We start from the raw sequence: 13,710 nt of genomic DNA, 5'->3' as shown, positions 1-13,710 counted from the left end.
GCTCCGGGAAGAGGCTGGGTGAGAAAAGTTAAATATATAATTTTTAAAAGATATAGATAAAATATCAAATATCTAGTTATAACAACTCATGTATCAATTTAGTCACAAACGCATATTCAAAACATTTTAAATTACAAAATAATACATCACTTTACAAATAATGCTCTTTTCATTAAAAACGTTTCATAGGGGCACCTGGGTGGCTCAGTCAGTTAAGCATCCAACTTTGGCTCAGGTCAGGATCTTGAAGTTTGTGAGCTTGAGCCCCGCGTCGGGCTCTAGACTGACAGCTCAGAGCCTGGAGCCTGCTTCGGATTCTGTGTCTCCCTCTCCCTCTGCCCCTCCCCTGCTCTGTCTCTCTCTCTCTCTCTTTCTCAAAAATAAAGATAAAACATTTAAAAATGTTTCATAGAACAATGTTTTGTCTTGTTTCCTAAGACAATGTTTTCAAATGCTTGCCTAACGTCAATATTTTGTCACCACTAAAGATACTTTTTGAGTCTTCTAACATCTTCACTTGTGTCTAAGTTGTCTGAGATTCAGCACTTTCCAAATCCATATAGGATGCTGTCACTGGAAGTTTTACCTCAGGCCAGCAATTCCCACTCATATACCATGAGGACCGTATATGTTCCAGAGGCATAAATTCACCATCTCTGCAACTTGCTCATTCATTGTGTTGCTGTTTAATGGATTATATCCAGCATCATCCAATCCTTGCAATTGTGAAATTGTGCTCTCAAGAATAATTACAAAATCTGAGTTGCTTTTTTTATTGTTTTGGTCAATTGACTTCTGCATGAACCCAAACCAGCACATTGACTGAAGACATTTTGAACTTATGTGTATTCCCCAAACAACGGTTTGTTCAAAATATTTGATAGATTCCTTGTACTTTGAGACACTTTGCAGGGACTCAAATATAGGGCAAGTTCTTCTTTTCTGAGGAAAAATTTTTGGGGGGGTGCCTGGATGGCTCAATCGGTTGAGCGTCCAACTTCAGCTCAGGTCATGATCTCATGACTCATGGGTTTGAGCCCCACATCAGGCTCTCTGCTGTCAGCATGGAGCCTGCTTCAGATCCTCTGTCCCCCCTCTCTCTCGCTACCCCTCCCCCTCAAAAATAAACATTTTTAAGCAAGGAATCATTTTTTTGGGGGGGGAACTCTCTTCATCTTATGGTATATATGGTCATATATATATATATATATTCCTTCCATATCTTTTTTCCCTTTCATGCACTCAAGCACCAAGTCCTGCCATTTTTTCTCAGTGATGTCCCTCATGTCTTCTTCCCTCTCCAGTCCATACCAAGGTCGCAGACCTTATTCCCATCAGAGAGACCACAAAGGTCTTGGCAGACACTGCCAATTATCCCCCAATACCTTCCTTCCTCTCCTTCCTTAGTAATAGAAACCCCACTTTTAAGTGGACACGTGATGGGCTGGAACAAAGACCACAGCTCCTAGTCCTTGCTTCTTGCCTACGTGACTGCCTGCTGGCCAGTGGATTCCAGTGGATATGGTACGTACAACTTCTGAAAGGACTCCTTAAGGAGGGATGAGGGAATGACCTCCTTTCCTTTTTCCTTCCTGCTGGCTGGAATGAGAACATCCCGGCTAGATACCTAGTACTCATTTTGAACCCTGACCCACCACGGAAATGGAAGCCGTGCTGCGTGGTGAAAATAACGAAGCGCAGGAGTGTGGGTCCCTGACTTTACTCTCACTTTGAACTCACCGCCTCCAGGCTTCTAGAACGCAAGACAGAAATAAACTTCCTCCTTTAAGCCACTGTTATTTCAGTTTTTTCTGTAACTTGGAATTGATCATACTCCTAATTAACAGTTTCCAAGCCTCTCCTATTGAATCCATCTAGCGCCACTGCTGAATTCAATCTTCCCAACACAATATCATGCTTATCATGCTCTTGCTAAAAAACTGCCTGAGATTTCCACATACCAATAGGATAAAATCTAGATTTCTTAGCTTAGCATTCAAAGCCCTGTTATCTGGCCCTATGTTGTAAATGCTAACCTCAACTACTCCCCCCACCTACCCCACCAGTACACACACACACACACACACACACACACACACTCTTTCTTTCTCTCTTTCTCTCTCTCATTAACCCTTCATCCAGTCCCATAACCTCATACAATGTCTCTTTGCTGGTTGGATTGAGTTTATGACAACTGACACATGGGTAGGTGGTCGCTCCCTTTCAAAAGGAACTGTGAATGGAAAGAACGCGAATGACCCTTAACAGTAGAACAGACACACTGTGGCGGAGTGTGGATATTACACAGCAAGAGAAAAGAATGAATTCCCACTTCATGCATTAACATAGTAAATTTACAAACATAATACTGAACAAGACAGAATTCAAAAAGGACAAAACTAATCTCTATCATAGGAATCAGGATAGGCGTCAGTGCACAGAAGGAGGCATGCGGGGGGGTTCTGGAGTGCTGAAAACGTTCTACTGATTAAGCAGAACGCTGGTTACACATTCACGAAAAAATAATTGTGCTGCCTCCCTCTTTTGTGGCACTCAAAGCCCCATGACCCGGCTCTGTGTTACAGTGCCAACCTCAACAACTCCAAGCATCTCCCCCTGCCCCGCCCCAACACATATACAAACACACACATGGGGCTGAGACTGGAACTCAGCTCCTTCAGGTGCCAAGATCGGTGTGCTGTGGGTTGTACCCGCACTACCTGTCATCACTGTCATCATCACGACAACCCATTTCTGACAACAGCTGAGACCTCCGGAATCAAGCCCAGCCCTGCCTTTCCCTCTGAGTCCTGAGAGTCCCGAGTCCCAAGTCCTGAGTCTCAGGGTCCTGCCAGGTAAGGCAGTCGTGGCTGTCTGCCGAGCCACATGGCAGGCTTCAAAGATGACCTCACAGTCTGGAGCTCCAAGTGGCAACTGGTTCCTTGGAAAGGCCTGTCTGGCACTATTTACTAGCAACAGTGATGACAGGCTCCTCTCTGTATGGGGCTTCGGCCTCCCTCTTCCCCTGACCCTCCTGACCTATTCTCACATGAATGCTAAACAGGGCAGCCCTCCTGAGCTTCCCTAAAGGTGGGGAGTCCCAGGTAAGGGCTCTCTTGAACACGGGTGCTGCAGGCCAGAGGACAGCGAGTCCTGGGGAAAGCACCAGAGCCTCCCTCACCCCCTTGACTGGTCTTAAACCCAACCACTCATCCCCGAGTCTTAGCATGTCCTCTGTCACTGCCTGCCCAGCTGCACGCCCAACACTGGTGCCCGCCGGCGTTTACATCCATCACACCCTCTTCGGTCTGCTTTTCCTGAGGCCTGAGCCTGTCTCTGCCTTTCTCCAGACACACCTCTGCCTCATCCCTTGCCTTCTCTTAGGCACCAGCCAGAGCTGTTTCTAGGAAACTGTGGGATTTCCTTCTAGAACCTCCAAAGACCCTCTTATTTCTTTTGGATTTTTCAAGGCTCAATCATCCATTTCCTTTTCTGTAAATCTTGGGCTTCCCTCCAAATACCTCTTGCGGAACAGAGAGACACATGGTGTTTGCTGGTAAGAGCTTAGGGCCTGACAACCAGCTCAGGAGATCTCAGAGGTAGATCCTGCTATGGCACCCCTAGCGCGTGAGCCCAGGCCACAGTGGCTCTGGCTTGCCTGGGCCTGGATGCTAGGAGCAAGGAACCCTGGAGCTCCGGTTTATAAGAGTCCTGGCAACTGGGGGGCCTGGGGCTGAATCCTACCGTCAGGAATAAAAGTTTGGACAGGTAGTGAAGAGCCACAGATACCCGCATTCTCAACAGGGGATTCTAAGGGACCAAGCTTCAGGGGCCGAGAGGGAATTCATAGGACTTGGTGCCTGAGCAGATCGAGGAAAAAAGAGAAAAGGAGATGCTGAGGACGGGGCTGATTTTCCTGGCTCGGGCAGCCCAGTGGATGGAGAGGCCATTACCACAGCAAGGAACTCAGGTCTGAGGGTCATCCTTGAGAACATCAATCACCCTGCTGTGCTCAGAAGCCCTTGGGGGGTTATTGAGCCATGCTGGACTGTTTGGGGCAGGCCATAAGCCCATTTTGGGATCTTGACATGGTTTTATGAACCTGTCCCTTGGAAAGCAGGCAGGGAGAACTATGTAGGAGTGACTCCTGAATGGAAAACTCCGGTTAAATACATGTGGATTATCTGCCACCTTCATGTATCTGTGGAGAGGCTATCTTCCTGAGTTGAGGAGGAGGTGACTGGTCATAGGAACGCCTTGCTCTTTCTGGAAAGAGAGGTGGTGAAACTCACTTTAGGTTGTGCCTGGAACTGTTCTAAGGACTTTAATCCTCACAGCCCTGTAGGTATTATCATCCCCATTAGACAGATGAGGAAACTGAGGCATAGCATAGCTGGGTAAGTCTAAGGTTACTAACCTGTGAGCCTCACAGCCATAATGTGAACTTAGGCAGGCTAATCCCAGACTCCATGCCCTTGGTGGTAAACCCTACAGCCTCCCATCTCCTGGAAGGCAGGTTCAATGCACTTGGCACAGAAGCACACGGCTCCCTGCTTTCTGACAATTTGGAACTTTGTCAATTGGGTTAGTTCAGGGTGAGGGTCTGTTCCCGAGGAGGTACCTTCCTGCGCATCCAGCCCTGGAGATCTTAAAGAGAGAGGGTCCCCCCTCCCCAAATTGTCCTCGGGGTTTCTAGTAACTACCACAAAATGCCCTCCCCTTTCCCTCCTTTCTCCACAATGGAGAGACACAAGAGGGAGGACCAAGAACAAAATCCAGATGAAGGGCATTAAAATACCAGCCGGCCGAGGGGAGGAATCCGACTGCATCTGGCCTGCCAGTATTACACGAACCACACCGATGCCCGCTCAACAAGTCTCCCTTTCCCCCGGTCGCTGGAGCCCAAGTCCGGAGTCCCCGCGGCGGCTGACAGCGCCCCCACGGGGCACTGCGGTCTGGCGGCCGCGCGGTGCGCCCCGCGCGGGGAGCGCGTCCGGCTCGCCCGGCCGAGGTGGCCGGACTTCTCCCCGCGCCGGGGGTCCGGGCAGCGCCGCCCTCCGCTCGCGCCCGCCCAGCGGGGTCGGGGCGACGGGCCCCGGGCCGGAGGGGGCGCCTGGCCGGAGGGGCCGCGCGGAGCCGCAGGGGCCCGGGGCGAGGCGGGCGCGCAGGCCTGGGGGCAGCACCCGCGTGCGCCCGTGCGCCCGAGCTCTGCGGCTCGGCGGTCTGCGGTCGGCGTGTCTGCGCCTCGGGGCGGCGGGGCCGTGCAGAGCCCCGGGGAAAGCGCGCCCCGCTCACCTGCAGCCGCTGCCGCCTCGGACGCCTGGGCAGCGAGACGGGCGCAGCCCCCCGGGTCTTCGGCGTCGGCTCCCTCGCCGCTCGGAGAGGCGCGGTTCTCCTCGGGGGTCGCTCGTGGGAGCCGCGGAAGAAGCCGGAGCCGCGGCCGCTGTCTCCTCCTTCGCCGCTTGCTCCAAGTCCCATCCCAGAGCGCTCCCCTCGCTCGCTGGCTGCCTGCGAGGCTCGGGGCCAGCGCGGGAGGGCGGCGGGAGGCGGCGCCGCGGCGAGGGTGGGGAGCGGGCCGGGCGGAAGGAGGGGTGTCGTCTTTGGGGATGGGGAAGGCGCGGACAGGGAGCGGCCGCGAGCGCGGCCCCACCCTGCAGGCAGCCCCGGCGCTGGGCACCCTGGCCGGACGCCCTGATCGCTGCCACCCGGCTCCGCTCGGTGCCTCCGCAAGCCCAGATGGGATTCGGACTCCAGGGGTCTGGACCACACCCTTTGAAGGGGCTTGGCGGGGTGGGATTGGGGGGAGAGCATCTCCCGAGGGAAGGCAGGCATGGCAGGGGGACCGTATCCTGAACTTGGGGTCATGATCTCCAAGAGGCGTCCACCGATGACGGGGATGAAGAAAAGATGGTGAGAATTGGGATAATTGGTGACAAGTGCCAGGACCTGTCTTGGCAGTGCCCGGAACACCCCACCAGTGCCAGTTCATATTAACAGAGCGTCCACTGGCCAGGGGCCAGACCAGGCCGGGGGGTGGAGAGGGCAGTAAGGACGCCAGGACAGAGAGGAACAAAGATCCTACCCTGGAGGAGCAGAGAGAGTCTAGTTCAAACAAGACTTTTGCAATAATGGGCGAAGCCGTTTGCAACTTTGTGAAGTGGGAGAACATGACCTCCAGGTCCCTGCAGAACTTTGGAGGTTCTGGATTGGTCAGTGGCAGGGAAAGGGCCTGGTATGCCACTCCACAGGCTACATGCCCACCAGCAGGGGTGAGTGGGAGTGCCCACCAGCACCATCTCCTAATAATGGATCCAAAATTCTATCCCCAAACCACTAACCCAACACACCCAGGTCAGGTTGTAACAAGCTGTGGAGCAGAGGCAGCAGAACTAACCAGTTCCAAAACCTTTGGAGGTGCCAGAGTCTGATAATTTAAGTGATCTTGGCTGCCTTTACTCCTAAACCATCACTCCTATTTTATGATAGAGTGAGTTTCCAGAATATTAATGAACACCATGTACAAAATCAATTCCTTCAAAAAGCTCCAGGAGTGGGGAGTAAAAATTCCAGTCATAAAGCAAGGGGTTAACATATTCAAGCTATCAGGCAACTCCGTGGTGCCATAATGCAGAGAAAGAATCCTGGGTTCGTGTTCCCTATTCCCCTACCCTGCACCTTAGGCCCACTGGGCACTCCTGGATGCCTGCACAGATAAGAAATCGTTTCTTTGTATGTCTTTGGGAGGAGGTAGGTAGAGGTCAGAAAGCAGAGGAGAGTCTTCAGGAAATGTTTGGTCTCTTAAGTCTTGGATCCCACAGAAGAAAATTCTTCCTGAGTCTGGGCCAGTGAAAATCCCCTAGGAGCTGGGGAAGTTGAGTTGCAGTTTATGGAAAATTGCATTTAAAATGTGTTGCCTTATTCCAAGACACCAGTATGATCCAGTAATTTACCAAGAAAACAACAGCAATTCCAAAATCCCTCCAAATTTTAAGGGATTGTAACTAAGTAACTGATTCCAGGGACTCTAGTATATGCCAACTCAAATGGGTGTTTTCTCCAGGGAGTTCTATCAGAATTCTTCCACACAGGAAATCTCTGTATGAAGCACTCCTGGGGCCAAGTCAAACAGGCCAATGAGTTGTTCTACCTTGTGGAATGATCTTCAGGTCTGCCAGAAAAAATGAAGCAAAAGTGAGCTCAACATCCTGAAATATCAAGTCAGAAAAAAACAATGCCTTTATTTCCCAGTTACCTTGGAGGTGAATGCAAGTTGATAACAATAGAGGCTTTGGGGGAAAGCCCAAATTTGCCTTTTCTGCCAGAGGCCTAGCTACCAGCTTAGGGTACAGAGAATCTTATTCAGAAGTGTGAGGTTAAGATTTTCAGTTCTCACACGGGCAATCGTACAAGTGGACAGAATGAGGGCATATAGTATCTGAAAGTTCAAGAGCCAGTTGGAATCGGGGTGCCTGGGTGGCTCAGTTGGTTAAGAGTCTGACTTCGGTGGTCTGTGGGTTCGTATCCCGCGTTGGACTCTGTACTGGTAGCTCAGAGCCTGGAGCCTGCTTCAAATTCTGTCTTCCTCTCTCTGCACTTCCCCCACTCATGCTCTGTTTCTTTCTGTCTCTTAAAAACAAATAAATGTTAAAAAAAATTTTTTTTAAAGAGTTAGTTGTAATGGATAACTTTAAACTCCTTATACCTGGAAGCTATATCAGGTTCAAATCGGTTCTCTCTGCACATGTGGTCTATTGTGGAGTAAGGATTGAGGTGGGGAGGGGCGTCGTTTGACCCAGACCTCACGATCATGACTAACCTCACATATAGACTTTTGACATATGAATTCATTTGTTCCTTGTAAACATTAAAACTTACTGTTTTGTTTTGTTTTGCTTCCTAGAGGGCAGATTGAAATGGGACTATTAAATGGAAGGGGACCAGAAACCAAAGAGCAGACAGGTTGGTTCACAGACCCATAGCCTAAAATTAATCTTGTACCGAATGGGTGAGGAGAAATGTAAAACTGCAGTGTTACCTCACTTACACTGTGTCTCTCAAGGTGGTTGATGACGTTTGAGTCCCATGTAAACTGTTGGAGGTCCCCATTCTCTCATCAAGGAGAAGGGCAAGATGTCTCATCTGGGAGAGGAGACATTGCCTCTTTGGGCCAGCTGCCAATTGGTTGGGATGGGGGGTTAAAAGGGGAGCATTGCGAGGCAGGGGCTGGATTTGAACTCCAGCCCCGGGCAGTGCTTCCTTCTGGATGCCCCATCAACACGGACAACCAGTTCCATGTCCAGAGGATCTTCCTTGAGGACAGGCTGGCTGAAGGTACTGTTGTTCCAGATAAAATGATTTCTAAAAAGACATACTATCCCACCTTGGAAAAATAAGATGAAACTGAAAAGGAAAAAAAAAAAAACTATAGCAAGTCAAAATTTTATTTAAGAAAACAACACACATTTCAAAGAGGACTCAAATGTTTTCATGTGATCTTGAACTTGAACCTGGCATTCTGCTTGTTTCCTGATATTGCCCTATGCCATGCAGTGGAAGGGACTGGGCTTCTATGGCCTTAACCTGGAGTTTAGAGCCTTGTAATGTCTGTGAAATCGGGTTGATGAGGCTACCTTTCAAAAATGAGATTATAGCATGGAGTGAGGAGTTTTAATGGCTAGGCAAGAGTGAGTTAAAATCTGACTTGTTTTCTTGGATATTGGCAAGGCTAAAACACTGGAGACTAGTCTCCCCTTTTGAGTGGAGGATGGACCCCTAGGCGTGAAAGCATCACTCAGCAACACAGACTGCTGCCTCTTTCATCCCTAAACCCAGGAATTGGCACAAAGTGGTCTGCTGTTAGAAGCCAACAGCCTCATCCCTGTGACACTCAACTACCTACCTTCTGTCAATGCCATTAATAAGTCTATGTCTACACTGGCCGCCCGGTATTGAATCAGATTACAAGATACTTGAGCAATGGCTGTGTGTATCTATCCTACAAAACCCTCCAGGATGCTGGCAGGGCTCAAAAATGGCGACTCAAGAGTGACAAATACAACAAAAATATCAGAAATCGGGACTTTTCCATGTTCTCTCTTGCTGAAGAAAATAACTGGGGCACGGTTAGAACTGGGGTTCAACAGGAGGGGAAACACTACAGACAGCCCAGTGGAAAGAATAAGGCAACAGACACGCTGCTGAGAGCCACAATAAATCATATGATGGAGAAAAATAAGAGGCAATGCAGTACAGAGAACAATTTTGTTGGGAGAGCAGTCTCTGAAAAGAAGCAACGGCAAATGTCTCGATGCATTTAAAACAAGAACTGACAAAGCAATTCCCAAGCACAGAAAGCTCCAGAACATTACTGGCTGCATGTTGTACTACATGTGAACAAAAAGAAGTTCAGAAGAGGATGCAATAACCAAAGTTTTAAAGAGTTGAAAATGTCTTTAATTTTAGTTAGAGCAAAATGTCTAAGACCGCTCAGCGTCCCTGGCCAGGCCGAATGAGACAGCGCTGACCAGCACTGTTTCACCTTCAGCTCCAGCCTACGCTTGGGGGCAGAACAGTAGGTCAGAACCATTTCTGAAAATCAATGACAGGCATACCTCAGAAATATGTGGGTTTGATTCCAGATCACCCCAATAAAGCAAGTATCACAATAAAGTGAGTCAAGTGAATGTTTTGGTTTCCCAGTGCATGTAAAAAATTACGTTCACACTATACCAGAGTCTATTAGGTGTGCAAAGCACTATGTCTAAAAAATGTACATGCCTTAACTTAAAAAGATTTTATTACTAAAAACTGCTAACATCATCTGAACTTTCAGTGAGTTGTAATCACTGACCACAGGACTCCAAAAGCACAAATGACACAGGAAACATAGATAAATTGGAATTCATAGAAATCAAAAGCTTTTGTGCTTCAACGGACACCATCAAGAAAAGACAACCCACTGAATGGAGAAAACCTTTCACAAATCATCGACTGATAAGAGATTTGTATCTAGAATAGGTAAAGAATTCTTACAATAATAAAAATGCAGCCCAGTTAATAAATGATCAAAGTTTCTGAATAAACATTTCTGCAAAGAAGATATTCAAATGGTCAATATGCAAGTGAGGAGATGCTCAACATAGTTTGCCATTAGAGAAATGCAAATCAAAGCCACAAGACATCACTTTGCACCCACTAGAATGACTGCAATAAAAAAGACTGGCCAGCGGTTGTACCAAAACCTGCGGGCCAGCACCCGCCCCTGCACCCACCCCGTTCCCATGGCCCTGCCATGAAACAATGGGAGAGATGGTTCCTGGCAGGCGACCGCTCCCAGGGCACTGCACAGACAGCAGACTGAAACACACCCCATTCTTCCTGTGAAAAAGGCCTATTTACTTGTCCTGGAACTGCTCCAAGGGACAGGCTTCAGGTTTACTACGCATCCAGAGGCTATGGAAGTGCTCTCAAGCAATGTGGGCTTGGGGATGCCATATATGCACTCTCCCTTGGCCTCACTACGGCTTGGTAGTACCATCCAGCAAACAGCTTATACACTTGTCTGGAACCCCAGTTTTTGCAATGTCACCAAGAGGGCACCTCCAGATCACCTGGTCTGGAGGCCAGTAGGATTTACAGTTGTGGTCTTGTAAGTCTGTATACATTTGCATACCTTAAAAGCTGCTGCCTGAGGGACCAGCTCCCAATCAATCTGAAACTAGGTGCTGACCGAGGTCCCTCCCTGGGGAACACACAGGTCTTGGCATTTGCTCACCAACTGGGACCCATCAAGAACAAATCAGGCTGCTTAGACAATCACAAAGGTTCAAGAGACAACCAAAAGCTAGGGCAAGTTTCAACAATAAGTTTCATCTACACAAGACCACTCCTTCAAGATAGAGAGGTGGCCGGTTCATCTAATACACAAAAACAAACACAAGAGTCAAGCACAATGAGGAAACAGGAATGTGTTCCAAACGAAAGAACAAGATACAACTTCAGGAAGAAACCTTAACGAAACAGAAATAAGTAATTTACCTGATTCAAAGAGTTCAAAGTAATGGTCATAAACATGCTCACCAAGCTTGGGAGAAGGCTGGATGAACACAGTGAGAACTTCAGCAAAGAGAAAGTATAAGAAAGTACCAAACCGAAGTCATACAGCAGCAGAATACAATCACTGAACTTCTGCCACACAAAATCTTACACACGAATGTTCATAGTTAGTGGTCGCCTTGAGCTGGGGAGGTTGGGGATGGAGACAGAGAGTGACCTTTTCTGGGGGTGGAGTTTCTTTTCGGGGCAATGAAAGTGTTCTAAAATTGATTGTGGAGAAGGTTGTACACCTCTGAATAATATTAACCACCATTATATTGCAGACTTTATTTAAAACATTTTTTAATGTTTTTTTTTATTTATAAGCAGGGGAGGGGCAGAGAGAGGGGGCCAGAGGATCCCAAGTGGGCTGTGTGCTGATAGGCTGACAGCAGTGAGCCCAACAGAGGGCTCGAACCCCAAACCATGAGATCATGACCTGAGCTGAAGTCAGAAGCACAACCGAGATACCCAGGCACCCCAAGTTGCAGACGTTAGATTGGTGAATTGTATGGCATGTGAATTACATATTAATAAAGTTTTGGTTTATGGGAAGAGGGCACATTTTAAAGAGTTTTTGTGTTTTCGTTTTTAAGAGAGAGGGAGAATGAGCTGGGGAAGGGCAGAGAGAGAGCAAGAGAGAGAGAATCCCAAGCAGGCCCTGCTAACAGCGGGGCTTGAACCCACAAACCGCGAGATCATGACCTCAGCCGAAACCCTGAGTCAGGTGCTCAACCGACTGAGCCACCCAGAGGGTACATTTAAATTCTGAGTCCTCATGCAAACATGTTGGTCTCTTTGTGAACCAGACTGCTCCGTTTCCTCCTCTGCACTCTGTTTTGAACGCTTTTTCCTGGAACCAGGTCTCTCACACGTTAGGCAGGAACGGCTTCTTGCCCCTCTTCACCGTCCTTGCCTGTGCGTTCCCATACCTTTTCTGATTATTCTCTGGTTATTGTTCTACACTGTAGGACTCCTGCTGGTGGTACTTCTGTACTAGTGTCTGTGGTCCCTGCCACAGGGAAATTCACACGGCTTTACTGTCAAGAGTCTTGTGATATTCTTGTAAAGGATGAAAGGCAAACATGCTTCATCACACAGTCTTTCCGGGGGCCTTTTTCAATCTAAAGTGCCCCAGAAGTGGGCGAGCACAACTGCCCTTTGGGGTCACGGTGGCTGTTCAGAATTCTGCCCCCTATATCCAAGGTGTCAAAATTCTGTGGGGCCTCAGATTTGGTCATTGAGTGCTTTAACAGTACACTGATCTACTGGGAAGGGACAAGAAAGTTCCGAGGGGGAGACATAGTAATTTCACTTTTCATTCACAGCCCTAGTGAATTAAGCTCACATAAAAGGAACTTGATCACAAGAATAGTACGAGCTAAGAATGCCATTTTTCTTTGGATTTCAAATTGAAGCAGAGGATTAGCTAGCCTCTCATCTTAGCTGCTCTTTAATCTTTCTTCAGAAATCAATCCTTTTATTACCGTGTTGCTGTTTTTTACCTATCACCTTTACAACTTTTTTTCTAGAAGTCAGGATGCCCACCCCCCAAAATTACACATTACAGCAGCTGGCATGTTGGTAGGGTTTTCTGGAGGAGTGACTGTCTCTCTCCTTGCACAGTCGATAGGAATGATTTTTTCCCAATGGGCTCCTCTGTGAGAATTGATCTGTGTGATGCTTCAGCCCCACTGAGTTGTTCTTCAGAATTTGCCACAATAGCCACGGGTGGGATTACAGGTGGTTTTCACCTCTCTGGTATGCTTATCTTATTCTTGTTCTAACAGCTACTTGTTCCTTCTATCTGCCAGACAAGTGCCAGGCAGTGAAGACAGAACACTAAGGAGGACAGACACAAACTCTCTATGAGCTTCTTATATACTGGAGGATTACAGACAAGAAAAGCGCCAGGAACCATGGAGTGTAAGATGTGCCTTGACTGGGTCACTGGATATGCTACGGAATAATACCTTCCAGACCAGTGGGTCATAAAGGCTTCCACAAGAAAGTGATTTTCAAGGTGAGATCCAAATTATTGAATCCAAATTACTGAATTATTGGCTTCTTTTTTTCCCTTACATTACTTACGTTACTTTTTTAAAAACCCACAAGTTTACAATGTTCCCCGGTGCCCAAATCATACCTGGATTCACTATAGAGATGTCTAAGGAAGGAGGCTCTCGGGGATGCAGGTGATAGAGTGCATTAACTTCACAGGGCAGAAGAAAGCCTACAGCCCCCCAAGGGAAAGGACTGCTCTCTTCTGTCTCCTTCGATAGGCGTGAAAATAGACACATGGACACAAGCTTCCTGGGGCAGGGGCAGGGAAGGAAGGTGAGTCTCAAGGCCTCCAACTATTCCTCCAAGATAGTACAAACCAATTACACCACTGTTTTACTTACATACTAGTCTGAGTTACGATGCCTGAAATCTTAATATGCATATTTTCCTCAACAAGGATAAATCCGTGCAGTTTAAAATGGTGCCTAATTTCCTCAAAAGCAATTGCTCACTTAAGACAATTATCCACTCTGAAAGGCCCACTGCATTTGATCTTTCTTCCTGCCTGAATACATTCTTTAAAATAAGAATTAAAAGCTGATATTTGCAGAA

General features: G+C 47.9%; 1 protein-coding gene across 2 annotated transcripts in view; it reads right to left on the bottom strand.

Moving 5' to 3' along the window:
* MATN2 (matrilin 2) overlaps positions 1–5,545 on the bottom strand; it is a 135,402-nt gene extending 129,857 nt beyond the window's left edge. The window contains exon 1 of one of the 2 annotated variants that reach the window (XM_042923821.1): positions 5,296–5,545. The gene's annotated coding sequence lies outside the window, so the exon portion shown is untranslated. The remainder of the gene's footprint in view (positions 1–5,295) is intronic. The other variant, XM_042923820.1, reaches the window with a different exon arrangement.
* Between the last annotated feature and the right edge of the window lie 8,165 nt (positions 5,546–13,710).

Source organism: Panthera leo, chromosome F2 (assembly GCF_018350215.1).
Source record: "Panthera leo isolate Ple1 chromosome F2, P.leo_Ple1_pat1.1, whole genome shotgun sequence".
Classification (NCBI taxonomy): Eukaryota; Metazoa; Chordata; class Mammalia; order Carnivora; family Felidae; genus Panthera; species Panthera leo.
This window is presented reverse-complemented; position numbering and strand designations above follow the sequence as displayed.